The 27,610-nt window shown below is 44.0% G+C and overlaps 1 pseudogene; it reads left to right on the plus strand.

The window, feature by feature from the left end:
- Positions 1-5,637: 5,637 nt before the first annotated feature.
- LOC135379131 (uncharacterized) lies at positions 5,638-7,927 on the plus strand (annotated as a pseudogene).
- The last annotated feature ends 19,683 nt before the right edge of the window (positions 7,928-27,610 follow it).

The following is a 27,610-nucleotide window of genomic DNA, read 5'->3' on the forward strand; positions in this document are numbered from 1 at the left end:
TTTATATTGTTAAACTATATGAGATCTAACGCCAAAAGGCCAAGATGCTGCTGCCAGTCTTCCGGCTCTTTCCTTGCATTTCGCTTCGCCTTACATTCATCCACCTATCACGCGTCAACGCATCTATGACGAACACATGACCAGCTTCCAAAGCCATGTCTTGGGAGGTCGTTTTCATTAGGTCTGTCGCCGGAGCGCTGTACTTTACAACCGAACACTTCCTTTCCTGTGTGCTTCGTAGACGTGCTAACGAATATGACCTTGCCAGCTCACCTTGTGGCTACTAATCACCAGGGGAGAGGGGAGAGCTTGAACAAACGCGTGTTCTTCGTTGTGTCCAAAATGAAGGCTCCAAACCATTCCGTGTCCCTGTTCGATATAGTTCCATGTTTCGACCCGTCCATAGTACGGAACGTGCCTATTCTGCGGATTACGCACGACGATATCGTAGGAGGATCTACAAGCAGCGCGGCTTCGTGTCTGTTTCATGCCTCGACATCGATGCACTGACGCAACTCCTCGGCTCGGATGGCATTGGTGCAGTCAATGATGAAGACCAGTTGTGCAAGAACTGCGCAAGGTATTTCCGTTCAGCTGTAGCTGAACTTTCTCAGTGGTCTCCTCCCTCATCTCCACCAGACGCAGTGTACGTTCACAGCGCAGAAATTGTTGCTGAAATTAACGAGAGTATTTCCACTGCGAATATTGATGTCACTCCACTGCGGCACCCAACGGCAGTAAAACGGGAAGGAGTAGCGTCGTACGTTTTGCGTAAAAAGAAAGAAGTTGGCAACGCACTAAGCAAGACAATAAGCCGCAAAATCAGTGAGGCATTTAATGTGGATGAGCCTGCGACGTCCGATGCAAGTTGTTCGAGCTGCTCTACCTACGTACAAAATAATAGGAGCGCCTACCAGAAGTGCACCTCGATTCAACAGCGGTGTCAACTCCTGACACTTCTTCACGAAAACATGACAAAGAAAGAAGCGTTGAGACTAATCCCAGAAGCCACAAAATACGTCATAGAGAAATCAAGAGCTTGGAGGGCGAAGCACGGAGTGTGGGCAATGCCCGAGAAGTACACGGGACACCCTGTCAGCGAGGCTTACGTAGTTACTGCGCTGAAATACTATCTCCAAGACGAGATGGACTGTACTGTCCAAAGCCCTAACAAGAAGGATGTTATCCACGTACTGGAAGACGGCGAGAGAGTGGCTGTGACGAAAAGGTTTATGACACGCACCATACATGAAACCTTTAACCTGTTTCAAAGCGCTCATCCGTGTATCAAGATGGGAATAACGAAGTTTTATACACTCCGGCCCCAAGTTGGTGGAGACAGTCCCACGTCAACAGCAGTGTGTGTGCTCGTACTGCGCGAATTTCGACTTGGTCATCGCAGGTATCAACAGTGCTTCATCCGCGCAGCTAAAGGGAGAGGACCTAAAGACGACGTCTTCGTGTGATGAGCCACAAGATGCCTGCTTTTCCCAAGACTGCACACGTAGCGCTGGGGACAAAAATATTTTTCTGCAGAAATTGAAGATACAGCGGGACGACGACGTTAATCTAGCAGTCTGCGAAAATGGAGACCTCATAACGACGACGCTAAAAGCATCACAATTTCTTAAAGTGACAGTCCGGTCGAAAACATAGGTCTGGGAAACACCGCCTTATGATTTCTAATACTCCTCACAACAACTGTGCAAAATATTTCAGAAGAAATCGCATCGCACGATTTATAACCGACATTTTTCTATGCCGCAGTTGGTCCCGAGTAAAGGCCGCAGCGAGCTCTCGCGTGACGTGCATAAGAGCAATGCCGCACGTGACTTGCGCATGCCTGTTTGCGCGATAGTTGATTGTTGCGTGCTAGCATTTGTCCATTATGATGTTTTTGAGTAGCAACCACGCGTTATGTAGACTAAAATGCAGAGTAGCGTCAATGTAAACACAGGTATCACGACGTAGCCTTCTGTTCAGTACACTCATAGACAAAACACCTCTCTGCATTCCCAGCAACGGCGCAGTCCTCCGCTCCACTTTGCCCATTGGGGACGTCATGCTCACGTGACGGCTGACGTACATAGAGGATCCTCGGGGCAAGGAGTATGCGAGGGAGAAAAACGAAACCGGATGTCTTCAGAGGAGTATTTTTTATTCGATATCTCGAAAACCACGCCGTTTTGTGAGCTGAAACTTTCCACCCAGCATGTAAGCTTCCGTGACAGTTGAAAAAAAAATCAACTTCCGGTTTTCCCGGACTGTCCCTTTAAGCAACTCAGGAAATGCACCGCATTTTACATCAAGCACGAACACATACGCAACGTCAGGAGGAATGCCATCTGGAACGAAAAACATCTTGTCGAACGACGTCATGTCCTGTTGCACTCTGATTTTGCCGAAAACTGGTTAGTGAATCTGTTAAGCGAGGTCCAGGGACGGTACTAGAAAACAGATCAAATTTATTTATTCACTTGCGTGGTAACAACACCTGTGTCGAGAACGAGCTTCGCAACGGTGACCGACGACATGTCCCATGACACGGCGCACGCACTTCTAGACCTGGACAGGATAGTTGAGGCCCTGGAAGAAATTCTACCTGTGTTCACACATCTCATGTATATCTCAGACGGTGCAGCTGCGCACTTCAATAATAGGTATCAGCTGTACGAGATGACGAAGAACAGGCTTCTAGTGAGATGGTTGTATTCTGCTAGTGGTCACGGCAAAAATGCTTGCGATGGTGTTGGCGGTTCTCTGAAACATATGTCAAGCTTACACAACCTGCGGTGTACAGTTGCTGCAGCTATTCAAACACCTGCTGATTTCGTCCGCGTTCTCAAAGAGAAAAGTCACTCAACGCTCCTGCTGGAAATTCCATCGAGCGACATCGCGGTGTTCCGAGAAGCCAGAAAGGAGCAGTGGGGGACGGCCCGTCCCGTCGCAGGCATTCGATCCTCCCACGTGTGGTATAAGAAATGGTATAGAGGGTTCGACAATGAAGACGTCCTGCTAGCACGAAGCGTCATCGACATGTATCCGTCTGAGTGATTGGGCCTGGCTTCAGGATTTGAACATTCCGTAGTCCAGACCCGCTGGTTCGTGATGCATGCAGTTCATCTACTCCAATTTTGTGATATTGTGCCCGTGAAATCATAGACTCACGAGCCACGAACCTCGTGATGTTCAGTGCCACCTTGTACGTGCCATGTGAAATACATTTTATACAGGGAACAGCGAGCAAAATACATGTAAAGAATAAATACTAAATAGTTGTCTGTCAACCTGTGTCCTCTTAACGTGATATCTCGTGACTGCGGAAATGAAAATACGCCCGATAGTACAAGAAACAGTTTAGGATTATTCGCTTGCATGTAGGAACGCAGGAAATACATGGTAGCGTGGATATACAAACGTTAGCGCACGCCTGCGGTGTATTAATCCAGCCGTACGCCTGTGAGATGTCACTGCGTACCATGTGTCGCCTTTTCGCTCCGCTATGGTTGTCAAATGTTTTTAGTCCCTATAAAATTTATACCGCTTGAAAGGCAATAGAACGATGAATACATGATATTTTTTTAGAGAAAATGAAAGGTGGGGTTTTTGAGAAATCGATCGTGAAGTCGGCGTATTTTTCGATTGTGATCCCAGTTTGCTCCCTCATACCGCCTTAGCTTTACCATTCACAATCTTTAACAGCATGCTGTTAGAAAGAGCACTTAATGGGCTATCTTTCAGTGTAAAGATCACTTTGGTCGAATGGCCTCTTCCCCGACAGGAAGGCGACAAAGTTCGCGTGAGAAAAAATCGCAAAAACGCCGTAGAGCGCGTTTTTGCGATTTTTTCTCACGCGAAAGGGTGGTAGTAGGTATCACCGTATGCCACACAGTTACAGTCCAGTATGTAGAGAACGGGTAGAAAAAATGTCGTCCCCGTCACTTGTACGTAGGGCGCATAGGGTTGTCTCAAACTTCTGCCCGAGTGTTCCGTCGTGCGCTCCGATGAGGCATCGTCGTACGCGCTTCAATGTTCTTCTCGGCATCCGTTCCGATTTGAAGTTCGAGATTTGTGCCAATGGTCATCACAAAGATGTGGCTTTCACACAAAAATATGTAGCAAAATCGAAGGACCTCGACGGACGGGCTTTCCTGAATTGAGATGAAATCACCCTTCTATGCCTCGCACGCTTACTTTCAACTTTCGGGAGCGACGACTTGTTTTCTTTTCTTTTTACATATTTAATAGACAATGAAAAGACAACATATGAAAAGGGGAGTGTCACTGGATCAGCGAAGACAGCCGGGTGAAAAGAGATTCAGGAGGGAGGGGTGAGAGAAGTGGGAGGAAGACAGCCCCAGCCCAGGTACCACCAATAAAGGTATCGCTCGGTTCTGCTGGGGGGCAGATGATGATGCTATCTCGAGCTGAAAGATTATGTAATGCGAATTGCAATGATTTATGGGCTCGGCGCCCCCGGGGCATCACCCCTTCACCAGCGCGGCGGCACTGAGCCGCGGCGGCTTTATCTCAGATGTCCAAACTTACCTCGTGCCACCAGATGGCGCGACTCAGGTGCATCAACTCCACGCTGTTCCGCTTTCAGGCGTCACACGAGTGAGAGAACTTCGTCGAGATGTGTTGCCACATACCGTGCTCCCGTTTCACCGCAAACAAGTTGTGGGACATCATACGCGAAATCTTGCATGAGTACCTGTCGGCTAACAGGGAGCAGTCACTGCGCGAGCTTCAGGAGCTATGTCACGAAGAAATAAGAGTCCTGGAGACGATCATCAATCGCGCTAGGAGCTATGGATGAAAATAAAGATGCATCACACCTCGCTACACAATCTGTGTAGAGTGAGTGAATGAATGAGTGAGTGAATCTGGCAGCGTTGAGTGAAATCATTAGAAAGCATAAATAGTTAGGAATTGTGATACGAATCAAGTCATACGTACTAGTGAAAGTGCGTCTCGTTGAGATCATTATGTACCATAAGCAGTATTCGTTATTCGAAATACAATATTCTACATATGAGGCTTGCCCTTATGTTCGCATCACTTCTAGGTCTGGGAAATCTTCACCTCTTGAATGAACGGAGGAGAGGCTAAACATCGTTGCAATTCACTTTTCAGATAGTACTATGGCCTACTGCTGCGTGCCTCTGTGCAAATCTGATAGAAAAAGACCAGTTCCAGGAGTGAAAATCACATTTCATGAATTACCGGCGCAAGTGGATATTTGGCAGAAGTGGTTGGCTGCTATCAGAAGGGACGAGTGGTCACCAAATTCAACCTCAAACTACTCCAAAATATGCAGCAAACATTTTGTTGCCTCAGACTTCCTTGAAGGCCGCCGACTTAAGAAAGCAGCTGTCCCGTCTAACTTCAAAAACTTCCCACCCTACCTCCAACCTAAGGTCATGAAGGAAAGAAGCGAGACCAGCATCCGAAAGCCGGCACGTTCACCCCCACCTGCTGTACCAAAGAAAAGAATTCGCCGCGAAGCTAAATCACCACAAGGGGCAGGATTAAATCTCAAATGAGCTGCACACTCAGGAGACCACACATGACCTTGCACCAAGTCTGGGCAACTCTAGCCATTATGAAGCCACAGGAGAGCCTGGCACCTCTACCATGAGAGGAACTCAAGTTTGCTGTGGTGGCAGCCTGTCGTCAACACCAGCAGTGCCATTGCTAATGAGAGTTCAGTCAACCCATGCAGACATGCGGAAGACTCAATACACCACGCAGCTGGAGCACCGCAGGTTATCTCGGAAAGCCAGAGGCTTGAGAAAGCAGGTCGAACGACTGCAAAGAACAGTGGACAACTATAAAATGGAGCTGAATAAATTACACGAAGACCAAGATGTGGGAACCTTCTTGTACATCAGAAACAAGGCTGCAGATAATGATACTCAGGCAATGTTCCTCATGAATCAAGTGAGAAATTTAAAGAAAAAGAGCCCAAGATGGTCAGAAGACACGCTGAGACATTGCATTATACTGAAGCATCTTTCAACGAAATCCTACGAACACATCAGAACTGATGGGCTGCTCAAGTTACCGTCTAGGAACACTCTACAGAACTACATTGGCAGTGCAAGTGATGAGAGTGGATTTAGCTCCTTAGTAAAAGCCCGCCTGGAAGCAGAAGTTCTAAACTTAGGAAATGTTTAGTCAAGGACATGTTCCCTTATCATTGACGAAATGCAAATCAAACAAGAACTGCAGTACAATAAGCACAGGATGCCGTTGTAGGACAGGTGGACTATGGTCCGCTGAATATGGTCCGGTCTTGGCAAATTCATTGCTCTGCTTTTTACTGTGTGGCCTCAGTCTGTCATTCCGAATACCTGTGGCATATTTCTTTACGAAAGGCCTGACAGGAGGTGAATTTTCTGGACTTATACCTTTTGTCTTGGGTAAAGTTGAAAGCGTTGGATTTCGGGTACTGAGGATTGTGACAGATAACCATCGTGTAAACGTGTGCGCTATGAAGATACTATGTGGTGGGAACCTTGCTCACCGCATCGAGAATCCAGTTGATTCGCAGAGAACACTCTTCCTTAGCTTGGATGGCTGTCATATCCTTAAAAACCTTCGGTCCCAATTTTTGGATCGCGACATAGGCAAGGACAATGAAGTGTCGTGCTCTTATTTAAAGGAACTATACGAACTGCAGAAAGGGGCATCAATCAAAGCTGTCAGGTTCCTCAGCCGGAAGCATCTGTATCCAAATAATATTGAAAAAATGAATGTTAAAAGAGCTATACAGTTGTTTTCCCCGGATGTCACAGCCGCACTCAAGTTCCTCAAAGCCCAGGCGGGCCACACATGCAACCTGATGTTCACCAATGCTGGACCTACAATACTACTTATGAAAACATTGTACCGCTGGTTCGTCCTGCATGATACAGGTAACTGTACACAGTACATACACCAGAAATTTCCAGATGTGCGTCACTATGACAGCCCTGAGGACTCAAGACTTGATTGGTTAGAATCCACATTCCCAGAGTACCTGGCCAAGCTAAAGGAGGGTACAAAGCCTGCTCAATTCCTCACCAAAGAAACATATGAGGCATTGCTCATGACAACAGACTCGACGGTTGCTTGTGTGAGGCACTTGCTACAGAAAGAGCAGTTTGCATTTGTGTTAACAAGAAAGTTCAGTAGTGATGCACTGGAATCTCTGTTCGGCGCCTTAAGACGGTCCCATGGGTGTAATGATCAAATGAACATCAGATCGACGATACATGCACTGGAAAGAATTCTGAAGACAGGAATTGTCAGTGCATCACAGCACAGCAATGTGTCGCACACAGTTTCAACGACATCAAATATAGTTGTCACCAACGTTGCACGTCCTGCACAATCAGCACTACCATTCAAGATTCCTTGTGAAGCAGAATCTGTCCTGCACAAACTGAACGAGCCAAGGCAAGGGTGCGTGCCTACCCTCCAACTGTCTGCCACAACCCACGTTGGGGGCTACATTGCCTGCGTCGTGACTGAAAAGGTTCACTGCGAAAACTGTTGTCAGCTTGTGCTTAAGGGGAAGTCAAACCAGGCCGCTTAGGGGCTCACAATGCATCAAGATCGAGGTGGGCTCCCGTACCCTTCAGATGACCTTGTGTACCTGCTGTGCGTTTTGAGGCAATTCGCTGAAACTGTGCTCTCCAGTCAACCGAAACCATCAAAGCCACTGGGCACTCTGCTGCACTTTGCAGTGCCTGCAGTCTGTGAGTGCCCCCTACTACAATGTCCACAAAACAAACACAGACTTCAGCTTGTACAGTTGATCTGCTCAAAGTTTTTCCGGCCACTTCTTACAAATTATGCATTCCATGTGACCGACAAAAATGACACCGCAAAAACTTTTGGAAGCAAGCCCCTGTCGAGAAAATACCTGAGGCTGAAGTAACTTCTGTCGTCCTAGAATGTTCAAGCAGTACTCACTAGGTATTGCAGTGCTCGTGCTCTCTCTCTGTTACACATCTTGTGCAGTTCACTACATTCCATAACAATTATTACTGCATCTTTTCTTTCCTTTTCTAGAGTGTTGTACTTGTGTGCTATTCTTGTGCATGCCGTCTCTTTCTTTCTTTTTTTTGCAATAAGTTGTACGCAAATAAAAACAGACTAGCTGTGGCAATTTATTTTGAGTGGCCAACTGAACTCATTTACTTTCTTTCAGTTTTAAAGATCTTGTACACGGCTAAAGCTTCAGACACGGGTTCGTATTGGGTCCGCTTTCGTTTCATTCACCAGCGCAACACTCGATCCGAGAGTTATCTCTTAATTCGTCAGAGAGCCGACGAGCTCAAATCGTTCACCAGAACCCGCACCGATGCGAACTCATAACCAACAGATACGAATGCGATAATCGGCGTGCTGCCGCGCTCGTTCTCATCGTCTGCGGGTGTAACCTATTTGAAACCGTTCAAAATAAACCATCAAGAAAAAACGCGTAAGTATCCACCGTTAAAAATAAAACGCCCAGAACATACGCTTAAGAATCCACCATTAAAAATAAACCACGTAACTATCCACTTTTAACAATAAATTCTCAAAAATCTACGGTTAACAATATACCGTTAAGAATGAACTGTTCAGAATCCACCCGATTTGATTGGCCGCTGTAGTCAAGTGGTATAGCAGCAAACGGGGTGTCGTTGTCCGCTCTGCAAAATAGTTCTCAACTTCCATTCGTCGTGGCTTGACTGAACAGGGATTATCCTTGTGACAGCGCCACACCCGCGGCAGAAAATATTTACAAATGCCTTGTGAGTTTTGGTGTTGACTGATCAGACGCGCCACTTTAGCTGCATTTTTTTCTTCTGGGTGTCGGTCCAAAATATGCTTCGTGCCATGAAACAACTGCACGGACACGGTGTTTTCTTTAGTGTGCTTGTCATCATGCAAGAAAGCTGATACGCTGTTATTTGTGTGTGTGTGTGTGTGTCGATAAAGCCGTGGGCCGCATTGCCAAATGTTTAGGTGTTTACTTGTTCTGTTATTGGTGAATCTCATCATAAATCATCATTGAAGGAAGGAGCAAGGAAGGCATCGCTGTGCCCGATCGGATTGGGATATCGTGTGATATTGTGTACCTGTGCTACTGCGTAAACCCGAAGTGTGTAACAGCGCCTAGGAACAACAACAACAACTTTATTTGTGACCTTGGAGAGTGGGGAGTTTCATCGCCACAGGCAATACTCTACCCCATTGCTGGTTGGAATGGGGGGCATAAAATAACGAGCCCCTTCACAATAACGATCGAAGTGCGATGGTGTCCAGAAATGTCAGAAGAGCTTTGAGCGCAGAGCGTTGCTGGGGTGGATTGGACCAGGGACCACGCAATTTCGATAGGGAGAAAGGGCGAGAGTCCAGCTGACGAAGAGACTCGGAGAGTGTGGTTTGGGAAGGTTGGTAGTGAGGGCAATGAAGAAGAATATGCTCCAGATCCTCAAGAGCACCACAGTGGCAGCAGGTGGGAGAGTCAACTTGTCTCAAGCGGTAACGCCACTGAGCTGTAAAGGCCACATCGAGGCGCATTCGGTGGATTAATGCAGCATCTTGACGAGAGGTGTTTCGTGGCATGCGGAAAGCGAGCGTTGGATCAACTCTGCTCAACATAGAGGGGAGAAGAATGCCGGTTGTCCGTTGGCGGGAAGCCAGGGGTGTCACTAGGCGTCGCAGAATTGAACGGCGGTCTCCTCTCAGCAGAACAATACGGGTCCGTTTCCGATACGAGAGTGCTGCTTCTGCGGCGCTGTCGGCCTGCTCGTTCGCCACGACACCACAATGGGCTGGAACCCACTGGAGAACTATTCTGTGGCCTGCGGCGTAGATAGTGTGGTAAGCCATTAACACATCTGTGACGAGGGCTGTGGATGGGCCTCGTATGCCTGAATTTTCAATTGCTTGAAGTGCAGACTTGGAGTCTGTAAAGACTGCCCATTCCCGGGGTGTAAAATCAGCGATGTGTTGTAGAAAGAAAAGGATGGCATAGAGTTCCGCAGCTGTGGAGGAGGTTGGATGTGAAAGGCGTCTTCCGTGCACTACGCCTTCGGATGGTATGACGAATGCTGAGGCGGATTTCTTTTTTTTTTTTTTTTCGGGATGCGCCATCGGTATATGCTGCCGTAAACCTAGAAAACTTCTCGTCTACCAGAGCATGAAAATGGGCTCGGAGGACTTGAGGGGGGACCTGATCTCTTCTTTCCAGAACGTTTGGGAGGCGTACAAAAGTGGGCGGTACCGGTAGAGAGCAGGGGGCTTCCGGCGGTATAGTGTCCTTAGTTATGAAGCCAGTGAGAGTCTGGCGTGTCCTCTGCGCTACTCGATAGAAGTCGCTTTCAGGGCGGTATCGAATTTTCCTGATGAGCGGGTGGCGGGGAATGTGAGCACGCAAACGGAGGTAGTGCCGAGCCGCCTCCTAGGACGCCTAGGGCGCCTAGGAAAATGCCGATGCTACACTCTTAAAAATGAACTTCACCGCATAGCACGCTCCTAGCCAACCGTCATCTCGAATGACATCGTTATTTCCCATGATTTGTTGAAAACTGGAGGCGTACGCTTTTTTTGTGACCCTTATGCAGTTCATAATTGTCACAAAACTGGCGTACGCCTCCCGTTTCCAGCAAGTCAGAGGAGAGAACGATGTCATTCGAGATATGATGGTTGGCTAGGAGCGTGCAATGCGGTGAAGTTCTGTTTTAAGAGTGTACGTGGAGTTTCATGTTATGCTGCCTGCGCTGGTGACGGTTGAGGAGAGAATTGGATTACCACACCGCGATCTTTATTTTGAATCATTATTTTCAAGAAGCAAGAGACACATGCCGTTCACTTGTTTAGTCTCATGATCGGATTTGAGCACAGTTTGATGCAGTGTGGTGTCAGTTGTGAGCACCGTAGTCACAGTGAATTCGTAACGGGATCACTGAATTTAGGATGAAATTAAACTCTCCGTGCGGCCACGCGTCCGCTTTCGTTCGTGTCTCGTGGTTCTCTCTCTCTCTCGGGGGTCGGCCGGTGCGCCTCCGTTGCCATCTGATACCTGTATTTAGAGAAGCAGCGATGCCTGGCGATAGATTCTTACTTCGCTAACAGCTTGGTCTGCTTAGTTACACAAACTGTAGACATTCTGACACGCAAACACAATGGCATGGAATTAATGATAATAAACCATTCCCTGCTCAGAGTGCAGGTGGTCCCCAACATCTGTTTGTTTTCTTTTTGAGCACTCCCAAGTCTAAGGCATTTTACACTTTGCAGAGGCTTTCAAAACGCATGGTTGTCGAGTGCCAAGACGTGGGCGCTTGCCAAAAGTTGCTATGTTAAAACATTAAACGTAGGTGGTCCATTTCTTGTTTGGAAAAAGCAGATGCAATGCAAAGGACTGAGCACTCTGGTGCAGTTTTAATCGCAAGTATTTCTAGTAGTAGAAATAGAAGACAGGAGCAGTGAAGGGAGAGACAGATTTACTACAAAATACTCAAGATATTTAAAGGACACCTATGTGGGATGCAAGGTAATAAAATCAATGTGTTGAACTGATTAATTGTTGCGCGAAGCAGACACTTCTTCATGATAATACGTATATTACCAGCAAACTGTTAAATCTGGCATTCTATAGAATGCCCCCCCAGCCATTTTATAAACTATTTGAAATCAGCCGGCAAAGGGTGAAATGAAATTCATTTCATACAGTGTCTAGGCATTCTATAGAATATGTACAGAACGTGTACGCTGTGGCTGGCAAAGTGCAAAAATGTCCTGTTTTCATCATGCAAAATATAAACAAAACTACCTAAGTCAGTAACGACAGCTGAACAGTGTACCTGTACCCACTCTGGCCCTGTGTTGATGCAAAAAGATACTCAAAACTAACCAAGTCACGAAGGATGAACAGTCTATGGGCGGACCCACTCTGGTCGCATGTCTTTGCAAACAATACACACCAAAAATAACAAAAATTAGAGATTTCATTCGTCAACAAGTGTTTACTGTCGAGAAGAAACATGTTTCATACTTTGCCCGAAGCGGCTTTGGCAATGTACAGAATGCCTAGGCAGAGTGTGAAAGACGTTTACCAGGAAGCAGACTTCATACTTTGTGAAAAAGATATTGGTATCCAACAGAATACTTTGCCGGTAACATATGCTACAGTGAGACCGACAACTGCAATCTGAAGAGCACAATCTTTGTGGCTACTCAGAAACATTCATAGTGTTACAAAAGGGCATATACATCATCAGGTTTTAAACAAAGTGGTACTGGCCAATGTCATTGTAAGCGATTACTTAGCCAGACTGACATATGTAGTCTACGCCGCCTTCTACATTCTCTTCATTCACAGGCTTTGCTGATTTTGAGCAGGTGGTGGCAGTGGTTGCCACTCGATGTTTCATAAGCAGGGCATCATCATTTCACACGCTCAGGAGCAATTACTTCGCAAGATGAAAGTTACATGTTATAGTAATGCTAGCGCAAGTTTAAAGGATTGAAGTTGTGCTTGCTATTTGCTATGAAAGCAGGGTGCACGTCTTTCACTTACTGTTAAAATATATGCAAAGTGTCAGATAATGGTACAGTGCCTGTTCTCAACTTCTCAGAGGAAGTAATGATACCATACTTGGGAGAACGAGAACGCCTGATTTACTTGTGCACATTGCCCATTCTCCGCACTAGAGTGCCCACCATAAACCATCCCAAAAATCTGTCATGAGCATTGCAATCCCCTGCCTCAGTCCACCATAAAAAAATAAATATAACAAACAAATGTAGTGCAGTAGACATAATGTGGATCATTGCAATGGAGGCAAGTTCATGTTATTGAGCTCGTTCATGGACCGAACTGTTTATAAATAACAGGTTTGAACCACTATAGTTGCCTTTTGGAGCCGAACCCTTATGGCTGGCACCCAACTGGCACTTACCTAACACTTTTTTTTTATCCTACAGATCCCCACGAAATTGAGCAGCTAATTAACGGACTCAAAAAAAAAAAAAAGAAAACGCTCGGTTCACTACGATCGGATCTCAAGTGAATTTGTCAGGCGGTTCTTTTTGCCTCCTCTCACGACCCATGGCAACCTTGTCAACAAAATGTTTGAGGCTAGGGTGTATCGCTCAGAGTCAAAAATAGCAAGAGTCACACCTATATACATAAAGATGCTAAACAAGGAGTTCAGAACTACAGACCTATAGCTATTCTTCTGGTCCTAAGCAAGATTGTGGAAATGCTAATCTTAAAGCGCTTGCAGCATTTCTTTGATTGTCACAAGTTATTGACACCTTTTCAGTTTGGTTTGTGCAAAGCAAAATCAACAGAGTTGGCCTTTGTGAATGCAACAGAAGACATAAAACAAAACATTGATCAGAAGCTGCTGACTATGGGCATATTTATTGACTTAAACAAGCATTCGATCTGTTTGATCACAGCATACTACTAAGGAAGCTCCCCAGGTATGGTGTATGTGGCGTCCCCCAGAGCTACCTTAACAGCAGATATCAGTATGTACAGATCTGTGAAGCATAGTCACGCATGTTGCCAATAAACAGTGACATTCCACAGGGGTCTGTTTTCGTCCCATTTCTCTTACTAGTATATGTAAACGGCGTGCTGGACTATTTACGAGTTACATGTATATTATATGCGGATGGCACAAACATCCTTGTCGAGGCTAATGATACACGCTCATTGTTTTCCAAAGCTAACGCAGCTCTTCTGAAGTATGCAACATGGTTATCAGAAATATTGAAATTGCCTAGTAAATCTAGCTACATCACATTTCATCCTTAACAGGAAGCAATCGCAACTACTCACTATAAACTGCATTTTGGGGACGATGAGATAAATAGATTCTCGTCTGCAAAGTTTCTGGGTGTTTTCCTGCTTGAGCACCTTGATGGAAGCCACATATTCTGGATGTTTACACCATGATTGTTCCTGGTCTTCTTGCACTTGCAAAAGTCAAATCTATTTTACCTACCAGAGTCCTTCTTCTGATATATTAGGCATTGAACCAGAGCCACATAAATTATGCATTTACTGACTCACATACGCATCCCATTTGAACGGATGATATATTACGCAAAAAAGGTCACTTAGGATTGTGCTATCGTTACATCCTCACGCTTCTGTTAGTCTCACCTTTCGTTTTTATCTGTAAGTACTGTCTTTGACTTACTAAAGGTAAAACTTGCCAGCCTTGTCTATAAATTCAGGGGATCTGCAATTCATCAATGATCTCCTTACGACTTTATTCATCACCATACTCACTGCCTACTGATAACCTTACTCTGAAGCTTCCAATTTCCAGAACCAATTTTGGACAGTTTACTGTTGCATTTTTTGGTGTCAAGGTCTGGAACATTTTGCATTTGGTTGCACATCAGACTTCTTCCATTCGTAAATTTAAACAGGAAGTTTAAGTGTTCTTTTCTACTGCTAACGGCACTAAATAAGTTTTGACATTGTCAAATTTTGTTTCCTGTTTGTAAGTGTGCTTGTTGTTACTTTTTGTGTGCTGTTAATTTTTGACATCAGATTTACGTTTGTAGTTTCAAAGTGTGTTTGTTGCTACTCTGCTGTATCCTCACAAGACAGTGACACTATTTTAGTATTATTATTATTTATATTATTTTTTGTATCTAGGACAGCGTCGCAGGCTTACCCTACAATCCCATTTCTTGCATGTTTTCTTTTGTTTTGTATTGCTAATAAAGGAAGAAATAAATAAAGAAAGAACACGTATCAGTGCGCAGAAACAACAGTCCCACTTCAATCAAATCTGTAGTGTCCGTAAAACCAAACCTCTCACACGAGAATTGGCCGAGGCAGACCATAATTAGAGACGACACAGACACGTAAGCCTCACACGCCAAGAATTTAAATTCCTTTCTGTGATTTTAATTAGTAATCCAGCATTTCTCTTAATTTTTGTGAACACACTAATTTTGCACAATGTAATACCCCTAGACTAGGGAACATGAAGGGACAGATACAACACGAAGTCGTGTTGTTCGTGTTGTGTCTGTCCCTTCGTGTTCCCTAGTCTCGGGGTTTTACATTTCATATCATTTCATTTATTCATAACCCAAAGGCCCTAAAACGGCATTACATGGGTGAGTAGTTGAGGCAGCAATAGAACGATAATAAAACATTGAAAGAAGAATACATGTTATAACAAATACATGGTGACATAAAAAGTCGTGGATTAACTAACAATTCAACAATTAACAAGGATGGTCGAGAAGGTGGAAGAGCAAAACCCTGTTTCGAATGATTATGAGATGACCTGATCTAGAGCGCCGTGGAAGCGAGTAGGTGAAACGAGGGACACTATGTCGTGTGAGAGGTTATTCCAAGCAACTGAGCTGCGCGGGAAGAATGAGCCGGTGAACCTTGATGTTTTGAAACGTGTCACTTTGTATTGATGATCAATGCGGGAAGAGATGAAATGAGCTGGGACAATGTATGGTCGTACAGCGAGAGAAGAATGGAACATCTTGTGAAAAAGACTGAGGCTGGCTATGGCCCTTCGTCGACGAAGTGGTGGAAGGTCAAGGGATTGTTTTTGTCCAGAGATGCTAGTGCCACGGTGATAGTTATTTGTAATGAATCGTGACAGACCTGTTTTGAATCTTCTCAATCTCGTCAGATAAAAACAGGGGTTGAGGATCCCAAACGACGAAAGCATATTCCAGCTGGGGGCGGACAAGGGTTAGATAGGAAAGGCGCTTGATGTCAACTGAAGCTAAATGGAGGATACGTCGCAGGTACCCTAAAGTACGAGTAGCCTTGGCAGTAATGTTAGCGATATGCAGATTCCACGACATATTAGATTGTAAAGTGACGCCTAAGTATTTGTAAGATGTATTAGAGGGGATAATAGCAGTGTCGAATCGGTACGCATGAGGAAATTTCGGTTTGTTCCTGCAAAATGGGACGTGACAGCATTTATCTATGTTTAGTGGCATAAGCTATTTCTTACACCACTGATGTATTATTAAGAGATCTTGTTGGAGGTTAGTGAGGTCATTAGTAGTGGTTATGCGTCTATAAACTACACCATCGACAGCAAACAACCTTATATTTGAAGTGATGTGAGACGGGAGGTCGTTAATGTAGATCATAAAGAGTAGTGGACCAAGAGTAGTGACTTGCGGAATGCGTGACGCAACGTTGACGAATCCGGAAGTGTGGTTATTAGCTGCGACTGACTGTGAGCGCGTTGTGAGAAATTTGGAGATCCAGGCTTGGATGGACGGGTCAATGGACATGTATTGGAGTTTTAGTAGCAGCCGATTGTGAGGAACACGGTCGAAGGCACGAGAAAAATCTAAAAAGATAGCGTCAGTCTGATAGCCTTTGTCGAGGTTATCATGTAGGTCATGTACTAACTGCGTAAGTTGTGATTCGCATGAATGACCCTTACGGAAACCATGTTGGTGCTGATAAATTATGTTTAGGCTGTCTAAGTGATTGGTGATGTGAGAGTAGATTATGTGTTCTAAGATCTTACATGGCACACTTGTAAGTGAAATAGGTCGATAGTTATCTCGGGAGCACTTATTTCCTTTCTTGTGAACGGGGATGACTTTGCCTAATCGCCAGTCTAATGGTACCTGACCTGTGCTGACGGATTGTGAAAAGATGACTGATAGGTAGATGGCGGAAGTCTCTTTAGTGCCTTTCAGAAGTTTAGCACCAATACTGTCAAAGCCTGCTGAGGACGTGAGCTTTAAAGAGTCAATTATTTTGATAATGCCGGGTACAGTAATGACTAAAGGTTCCATGGGAGGGTATGGAGATGGTGGAGGTAAGGGAAAGGCCAAGGGGTATTCGATCGTGAAGACGCTGGCGAAGGTACGATTAAAAACGTTGCAACATTCAGATGGCTCAACCACCAGGCCCTTCTCGTTAGTAAGTTGGATGTCCGAACTGTTGCGCGGGTTGATTGTATTCCAAAACTTGAGGGGGTTAGTACGAAGGATAGAAAGAAGGTCAATCTGAAAGTATTTGTGCTTCGCTAACCTCAGCGATCGCTTGTATTGTGACAAGTACGAACGATATCTGCTCCAGGCGCTATCGGTGGCTGAGCGCTTCCCAGCAAACCACCAACATCCAAAAGATATCCCAGAAAGGTCAGATATGTCACAGATATCACACCTGTCACATGGACGTCTCATGGACATAGAGAATTTTACGTTCGTGAATGACTTTTTCTTTATGCCTCATAGACGTCCTATGGATATCCTTGATGTGACATTTCAGAATGTCGTGTTTTCAATGTCTCATAGACGTAACACGGTGGACGTACTTAAGTGTGTGCAAAATGTGACTAAAAAAGTTGCATTTTCATTTTTTTTTATAATTCCAGCTTAATATATGCCATTCGAGTACTATCAGGGTTCCCGAGCGAACAAAAAAACAACAACTAATTTTGGCTGAATTGGAACAGAAGAAAAAACAAAATTGTGTGCTTCTTCCCTTTTTTTTTTTTTTTTTTCAAGATATGTTTGCAGTACGGGCATTAAAGTGCCTTCAGAGGCTGTTTCAAAGTTGCAGCTAATCTGAGAAAGACAAACAGCACTTTTTGTATTTTTGCCACTGCTAGACGTACTGCAGTGACTTCCTCGCTGTTGTAGGATATCTGATGGCATTATTAGCATAATCCTTTTATGTTCATCATTCCTTTTTGCTTCTTTTTCTTATTTTTGTTTCTCCCCCCAGATAAGCAAAGAAACAATGATTGATACTGTGCAAAGCCCTTGGTCATCATTTCATTTCCCATGCGAGAGACATCATTATGTCTGCCAAGAAAGACTGAGTGAGGAATGCCCAACCAGTTGTCGCATTTGAGGTCAGCGTATACCTCGCGAAGTGGGCCACGGTTAACATTTCATACAGCCTTATCTTTCCTAATGTGCCACAACTCGAGGAATCTGCGGGTACCCCACCTTTGTTCGCGACCCAGACTAAGTGCATTCATGTAGCTGAAGCTGTGGCTAGTTGTCCAACAATAATCAGGCAATTTTGTCTTGGACCTTGTTGCATTTGTGGCACGTGATTTAGAGAGAACCACAAACTCGACAAGGTCAGAGACAAAATATTTTTATCATTTTTGGACAACAGGTAACAGCTTCAACTACATGAATGAACTTAGTTTGCGTCAGTGTTTGCGAACAAAGGTGGGGTCCCCGCACATTCAGAAAGATTAGACCCTATGCAATGTTAACCGTAGCCCACTTCCCGAGGTATACACTGACCTTAACTGGGGCAACTGGGCATTCCTCACTCTGTCTTTCTTGGCGGACACTGATGATGTCCCCCCAGAAATTACATGTTTGAGTAAATTACTTTGTGTTGTTCAGTTAAGTCGGTGTGTAAACCTTTTTTTATAATAGTCATTTACTGTGATGTGTGCAAGCACACACATTTGGAGGTTCCTGTTGTCTCTCTTGGTCTTCCTGGTCTTGATTTTGGAATAGGTTGTAGAGGCAAATAAGGCCTCTGGCAAGGACAAGAACGGCAGTTGCTTATCACAGCCTGTGACTAAAGCATATGGATGTCGTGCTTCAGTTTAGTAAATTTAGTAAATAGGAAGGACCATGTTCCTAATGGTCGTCATGTGTGGCCAACCCAGCCGAAAAAAAGGAAATGGTCCAGTTGGAATTTCTAATTGGTTCGAATGGGACCCAACAGGTCCCATGTCAAAACCTGTTGGATCGTTCAGTTCCAATTGGACTGTCCAGTTGGTAGTTGAGCACCAATTGGAAGGTCCATTTGGTTTCATGCACTCAATTGGACACTCAATTGGACATAATGGGTCCAATAGGTCTTTCTGATAGGGAACTCCAGTTCCATTTGGTCTCTCGGTCTCCAACTGGTCCGCCCAATTAGCAGACAATTAGCAACTGTTGGCCCAACTGGCAACTGATTCCAATGTAGAGTTGTAAAATAAGTGATGTTACTCAGTATTCTCAATACAATTAGTTAGTGCATGTGTACCTAAACTATTAATGCTATCAATAAGCAACAGTAATTTATTACAGTATATACAGTTTACAGTACAACAGTTTATACAGTATTTTATATTTTAAGGATTAGTTCGTCCCACGGAGAGCGAGATTTTTCGATACAGCAGAAAATGCGTAAATTAGGTTTCATAGCCACAGCTGGATATAATATAAAATGACAGCGCCAAAGAAAGTTCGTGGTTCTACATCGCACGAGTAAAGCTTTCGATGTCTTCACTTGAGTTTGAAATCGAAACTTTGATGCTCTCATCGTCATGTCTGACGCAGCGCATCGGCATCACCCCAGAATCTGTTTGAACAAGTTTCCGTTGGCGTCGGTCGCGTCGATTGTGTAGCTCCGTGAATGAAGCGTTTCGTCTAGTTTTTCAAACTGTGTAAGAACATAATTGTATCTGTCGTGAGCTGCTGTGTTATGCGTGGAATTTTCTCTTCGCACCCGTGCACCAGCTGAGTTACGAGAAAGGACAAGCGGCCCGTGTATGACAGTTGTGAATTTCCTGAACTCTCAAATCCGAACTCAGGTGGGTGATAGTAACTCGATAGATATGTATGTTTATCTGAACCTCCCTTATGACGTGTCATCGCCTTGCGCCAGATAGCTAATTGCGTTTTAATAAAAACCTGGTGTATTGTTTTCGTTTCGAAATGACCATTGTAAAGTACTTTGTTCTGAGCAGTTCTAGTCAACAAGACTAGTCCCAACGCACAATAAACAAGTTATTACCTCCTGCATATGTTCGTGTGTGATATTCACTGATGAAACCGTAGCTGTAGCCCTATGTGGCAGACCCGGTAGGGCTACTTGTTTCCAATTGGAGACCCTACTGAGTCCACCTGGACCATTTGGGGGGACCAATTGATTTCAACCGGTTTCAGTCCAATGGGTGACAAAAACACAACTGGAATACCAATTGATTTGAATGCGAAAATGTCCAATTGGACCAATTGCTTTTTTTCGACTAGGAATCTCATGGACAGATAGAATTTGTTGTAATGCTTGCTTTTACTTAAACTGTATTGTGTTCAGAACTTCGTTTTACCGTACCATGATACACCTTTCTACGCTGTACTGTGTACATTTTGCAATGCCGCACAGTAGTACATTTTGATACTGAGAAGTTTTGACATGCTCTTGTTCAGTAAAGTGTTACACCGCACTGTGATAAACATTACACTGCCATAAATTTAGTCATGTGAAACTGTGATAAAAACACTTGTGTAGTGTATTGTGATATGTTTTTCTATGCTGCGCGTGGTAAACTTTGTAATGCCACAATCTGCAATACATTTTGCGATAAATTGTATACCATAGTCGTAAATAAACAAGATTATATACCTTACTAGAACACTTGAGATGTTTCTGGTTAGTATAGTGCATTGCCTCTGCAGAAGCTGCTATCATGGTGATGAAAACAAGTACAACATTAACACAATGCAGAGATTTAAACAACATCCTGGGAACATCCTGCGGTGACATCTGTGCAACATTTCTGCAATGTGGAAAAATGTGGACAAATCAAGTCTCCTGGATGTACATGTGACATCTACAAGCTCTCTGAAATAATCCCTGGGATATCCAAATATCTTGTGGTGACATCTGTGGGACGTTCCTCAAATGTGGAAAACCGTGGAACAAATTAAGTCTCCTGGACGTACATGTGACGTCTACAGGCTCTCTGCGAAAATCCCTGGGATATCCAAACATCCAGGTTGGGATATTACCCGGACGTCACTTGTACATCTATGGTTTACTGGGTTAGCGTGTCTAAATAACCGTTTCTTCTTGTTGGACAATGATTTTAGCGTATGGGTGAACCATGGTGCACAGGAACAAGAAGGAATAGAAATCTTGGGTATGTGGGCGTCGGCAAGATTAAGTAACGTTGTTTTAAATAGCGTCCAGTTTTCTTCGACTGAGTGTAGAGCGCTGTTGGTTATGAAAGAAGAAATTGAGCTCTTGATTGATGGCTTCGAAATTGGCTTTATCATACAATGTTATTACCTTACATTATGCATCATCTTCACCAGCTTGCTTGCTTCCTAGCCATTTTTTCATTAACACTAATTTTACCTAGGTAAAACTGTCAGTAGTATTTGGCACATCATGGCCTTAGTAACTTGTGCACCACTAAAATCCAAATCAAATCAAATCAAATGTGAATGTGACACCTGCTGCATTTATGTTTGTTACTATGACATACCAACTGCCCTGCTTCAGCACTTCAAGCTATTGGATAGTAATTTCAAAAAGCAGTTCATCTTGTGAACTAACAAAGCTTTCTTATGCCCTTCTCAAATTCAAACAACTCATGGAAAAGAGCTGCCGAGACCAAGAATAGAACAGATCAGAAGAATCACGTTCGATTCCTTGTGTCAGCACCTCTTTTCCCTGAGGTGTTTGAATTTGAAAATGGCATCAAAAGTCCTTATTAGTTCACAAGGAGAACTGCTTTTTGAAATTACTTTCCAATAGCTTGAAGTGCTGAAGCAGGGTAGTTGGTATGTTACAGTAACAAATGGAAACGCATCAAGTGACACATCCACATGATAGGAACACACACTCTAAAATACCAGCTTTGTTAAGGTGTCATCAGTAACTCACGGACAGGAATTTGCGAGGACAAAAACCTTTATTCTTGCTGAACACATACGAACAAGAGCTCTTCCTTCTTCATCTCTATAGAAGGGATGCGCACACAGTTCTTCCTTTCATGTGTGTCACTTGCTGCATTTACATTTGTTACTATCAGATAGCCTTCCCAATTTTCTTTCTTTCATATTGAAGCTCTACCCCCAATACTGTATAGGAGCTCTACACATACAAACGAACTCTCTACAGAAATGACTGACTTCACCGTCGCTTTGTTATTCATTGTTGCTTAGTATCCTCGTACAGAGGCGGATTCAGGATTTTTCTGGGCGGGTTCCTGCCTGCACATCATGCTATTGCACAACCAAGGTCAATTGAAACTCTATGTAACAACAGAAATTGAGGGTGGGGTCAGGACATCCCCCCGTAAATCCACCCGTCCTCATAAACGGTTATTAAGGAATTTTTGAATGAAAACGATATGATAACAGAAGCTATCAAATCCAAGCTTAGCAATGTGCGCATGTACTAAAACTCCCTATTAACATTTTACGTGCCCTCTCTCACTCCTCATTCGGCACGGGCCTTCTGTCCTGCCTGGTTGGGGTCTACTCACACAAACTCACAAACCCAAGGTGCTGCACGTTGACCCTTCTCAAGAGAGACGAGGAAGTCCTGGGTTAGAGAAAAACTTGCTCCAGGGAAAAGGGTCCCGAAAAGAATGGCACCAAAGACAATGTCCCAGCTGGCATGGGAGGAAAAAATTGTCCTATGTAAACTGATGTTGCTTCCAGGCTGCTCTATGGTAGCCTCATTTTATAGTAGACGTCATACTTTAACGAGTTATGTTTTAAGGGGAAAAGGCACATTTTAGTGTAAAGTTCCGGTTTCAATATATGGGAGGGCTGGTGGGCCAAAAGCTGGTGTAAGTTGGCAATGTATGCCATTTGAAGTTGGGTCACTCTCTATTATCCAGGAATCTGTGCAAGTATTCTGCGTTTCCAGCTGCTTTCCTCAGAAACCTGAACCACGGTTTGCGAGATTTGTCAATGCAAACAGAAGAAACACAAAAGACAAGAAAAATACAGACGGCTGGTTTTGAGGCAGAAGTACTGTCTTCAACACTGTCCTGCATTTTGCCAATCACCCCAGTGGTCACCATGAGAGACACTAGACAAGCACACGGTTGGGGCATCCCTTCCCCCACGAGACCGTTGTTTCCGTCTTATTGTTTCTGTAACATGTGCAACTATTTCAGTGATGGGCAAAGTACTTCAAGATTATACTGAAAGTAAAGTACTAAGTACCTGGGGTCATTAGTACTTCCAGTACAAAGTACCCAATTCCAAATGTACTTCAAGTAAAGTACCAAGTACAATGCAAAGTACTTCAAGTATTCATCAAGTACATTGCTACTTTAATTTTTATCACCTTGTATTTCACTGTCTAGTATCTGTGTTGCTTTTTTGGCAAAACTTTAGCGAGCATTCTTGACAAATCCTCTAAAGCCATAAAGTCCTAGGTTAAGTGCTAACTTAGTCAGATGACATAATTTGCAGTTACATATGTAGAGAGGTAATCCGTCAGCTGTGCTGTGATTATGTATTATACCCTGACTGATCCAAGATCACCCGCCTAGTGTGGTGTTCCGGTACTAATCTTCTGCTATAAGAGGCTAGGAAATTTCAAGGAAAAAAAGTACAAGCCAACGGAGATTATATATTCCTGGGCATTCCACGCTGCTTTTTGAAATACAACATGCTTTGAAAACGACAACAAAAGAATATGAAGAAAGTAACAAAGGATGAAGCACAATGTAAGCCATCATTTATATACGGCTGTGATCTGAAGGGATGTAATCCACGTGACAAATGAAAAAAAAAAGAACATAAAATGTAAAAATGGAAGCATGTGTGTCTTTCAGAGTGTTCATCGTGTAATGCAATCACACATTGTGATATCAAATGATTATTAATTGCCAATGAAGAAAATAATATCAAAAAAGCATAGAACCCTGCATTGGGAGAACTCAAATGACAACTGACCAAGTCATTGTGCTGCCGGTAGCAGTGTCATAATGTGTACGTGCCTTTGCATTCCATTCGTTTTACATAATCATATAAGCGTTGATACTTTTTCAACATTTCAAGCCTCTCAACAATAAATCAGCTTCAACAATTATGCTCTTTAAAGTGCAGCTCCGCTGCTGTTCCGAAAGTATGAAGACGTTGTGATATTCAGAACCGTGGTCCCAACTTCATTCATAAACGCACATTGCTTTCCAAATTTCCATACTCCTTCGTGAGAAATTTGAGAAAAACTACCGGGCGGCGGTTCCACTTGTGACGTCATACTTGGAACTGCGCGGACTGGATAGCCACACCTAGCCAGCTCTGCCTGGCAACCAGTTTGTGTTTACACTCCGTCATGGCCGCTGTATCGTGCTGAAATAGCTGTCACGAGCTATCGGGGACCACCGCACCGTTTTATCATGTTTCTTATAAGAAATACTTCGTCTTCGAGCACGTACTCGTTCTCGTTCTCAATAGCTTTGGTGGTGCTTTCTGCACGCGCAGCAAGTCCACGCATAGTGCGCTGCCAAAGCTATTGAGAATGCGTACGAGTTCGTCACACGTTAGGTGTGACGTCACGTCTTGTTGGTAGCATGAAGCACAGTGCGGGCACAGAATGTCCGCTCACGACGGCCGTCGTTGCACAACGAGGCCATCCTGTAAGGCTTGTTAAAGAAGACCGGCAAAGCTATCTTTGAGGCTATTAACGACAGCAATTATCACGGAACACACCCAAAACATTCACCTTCGCCCATAGATCTCCGCCATCGCATCGACGATTTGGCGTTAGCCAAGCCACGAGCGCGGCTAAGCCAGGACGAAGCCGGCATTGGTCAGGGTTTGCCGACCACAGGACCGCCGTGCCAGGGAAATTTAAAAAAATTGTTTTCTTAAAAACTACAAACAAATGGGTGAAAATTTTTCACATGTTTGCTCCCTGTGCGGAAACGAACGCACAGCCCAAGAATGGCTCCATTCTGTCGCAGTCGGAAATCGGCGGAGCTGAGCTTTAACAGCACAAAAATCATTTTTGCTAAAATGTCAGACTGGGACTCTTGGTACTGCATCCCTCTAAAAGCGCAAAAATAACGGCAAGAAGACGAAAACACGCAGATAGTGCTATCTGTATGTTTTCGTTTTCTTGCTACCATTTTAGCGCTTTTAGTACGGTGCATGTTTGATACTCTTTTGTGATTTTTTGTCTGGGGTCCAAGTTTGGGTACTTGAGTACTTGATAGGAAAGTCCAGGGAAAAATTACTTTAAGTACAGTAGAAAGTACACGATTTCAAATGTACTTCAAGTAAAGTACAAAGTACAATGCAAAGTACTTCAAGTATTCATCAAGTACATTGCGAATTTAATTAAATTTTTAGAGAGCATGCATAACAAATCCTCTCGCTTTGAAGCCGATACTAAAGCGGGCAATAAGACCGAAGTTTCTCATCGCTGCAGATGTTACTTTGTTGACATGGTGAACAAAAGATAAGGAGTGTTCAAGATGAACGCTGAGATCACAAGTAACATCGACACGTACAATTGTTAAAGTCGAAAGATAGTATTTGTGGGTAATCCAATTAATTTTCCTTGTGAATGAAAACATGAGTGTCTTACCATCATTAAAGTGCAACTCCGCTGCTGTTCCGAAAGTATGAAGACGTTGTGATATTCAGAACCGTGGTCCCAACTTCATTCATAAACGCACATTGCTTTCCAAATTTCCATACTCCTTCGTGAGAAATTTGAGAAAAACTACCGGGCGGCGGTTCCACTTGTGACGTCATACTTGGAACTGCGCGGATTGGATAGCCACACCTAGCCAGCTCTGCCTGGCAACCAGTTTGTGTTTACACTCCGTCATGGCCGCTGTATCGTGCTGAAACAGCTGTCACGAGCTATCGGGGACCACCGCACCGTTTTATCATGTTTCTTATAAGGAATACTTCGTCTTCGAGCACGTTCTCGTTCTCAATAGCTTTGGCGGTGCTTTCTGCACGCGCAGCAAGTCCGCGCATAGTGCGCTGCCAAAGCTATTGAGAATGCGTAAGTGTACGTCACACGTTAGGTGTTAGGTCTTGTTGGTAGCATGAAGCACAGTGCGGGCACAGAATGTCCGCTCACGACTGCCGTCGTTGCACAACGAGGCCATCCTGTAAGGTTTGTTAAAGAAGACCGGCAAAACTATCTTTGAGGCTATTAACAACAGCAATTATCACGGAACACACCCAAAACATTCACCTTCGCCCATAGATCCCCGCCATCGCATCGACGATTTGGCGTTAACCAAGCCACGAGCGCGGCTAAGCCAGGACGAAGCCGGGATTGGTCAGGGTTTGCCGACCACAGGACCGCCGTGCCAGGAAAATTTAAAAAATTGTTTTCTTAAAAACTACAAACAAATGGGTGAAAAATTTTCACATGTATGCTCCCTGTGCGGAAACGAACGCACAGCCCAAGCATGGCTCCATTCTGTCGCAGTGGAAAATCGGCGGAGCTGAGCTTTAAGCATGAGTAAGTTATTATAGCGCCCCTCAATAAGAGAAGTAATATGACCCTGGAGCAATATACAATCTCTAATTAGCATCTAATTTCTCTGAACAGCTTCAGGTCATCTGCTTATTGAAGAACATTTCAATTTTTCACACAAGTTGGCAGGTCATTCACAAAGATGTTAAAAGTAGGGGACCTAGGTAAGACCCCTGGTGGTACACCCGCGGATACATGATAAGAGCATGAATAACCGTTGACACGAACAACATTCAATCTGTCAGAGAGATAAGAGGCAAACTATGAGCAAAGTGGATTACTAATACCATAGCGTGATAATATACATAATAACAATGGGTGACAAACCGAATTGATGCCCTCCAAAAAATCAAAAGAAACAGTATCAACTTGTAAGCACGATGCTACTCTTTGTCCCATATAATTAAGGAAAGTGACCAAGTTTGTTTCTACTGCTCTACGAGAAGTAAAGCCATGCTGGGTAGCTGACAGCAAAGGTTTAAAAAACGACGAAAGGTGGATGAATGTTATCTTTTCGAAGAACTTCGAGAAACGAAAATAGCCACATCAGCCGATAGTGTGCCGAAGAATTGGTGCGACCCAGATTCATGTATAGGAATAATAGATTTTCCATAACGATGGGAACACACATTGTCTAAGAGACCTATCAAATATAGTTGCTAGTATGGGAGCAAACACTGAAGCACGACCTTTCACAATGAAGTTGGGTATCTTGCTGAATCCACAACTTCTGTTACCTTTCAGGTCTTTTATAGCAAAATAAACATCTGACTGAGTTATGTAAATGTGTGACAGTGTAAAAGAAGTTGTCGGAATGCTCGATGTACACTTTGCAGAATTGCAAGGGGAGTTTTGCATTGTTCAAACCACTTCAGCAAACTGCTTAGGAAATGCATTGGCAACCTCAGTGGAGTGAGTCATAGGGGCGTTGCCTTCTAACAGACACATACAACAGGTATCAGGCGACATTTTGATTTTAACGTATCTCCGGAACATTTTAGGATTTCTATTAAGCGAACCCTCTACAGTAGTGATAGATATAGCACTTGGTAACAATGGGCCGCTCAGGTTACATGCGACACGCACACGCACGATACGATATATCAGAAAATAATGGAAATCATATATCGATAGTGTGAACAATGGGTTCCCAGGTTTCAATAACATGCGCCGCCAGGATAAGGTAACGGTTAACTCAGGTAAACAATGGGAACTCATGTGTCGATAGTGTTTGATGGGCACCTGGATGCACGTTTAATGACATTTAATAACACACAATGACATGTAATAACGCGCAATGACATGTAATAACACGCAAATGACATGTAATAACACACAAATGACATTTAATAACAGGCAATAACATCT

This window comes from Ornithodoros turicata, chromosome 1 (genome assembly GCF_037126465.1).
Source record: "Ornithodoros turicata isolate Travis chromosome 1, ASM3712646v1, whole genome shotgun sequence".
NCBI lineage: Eukaryota > Metazoa > Arthropoda > Arachnida > Ixodida > Argasidae > Ornithodoros > Ornithodoros turicata.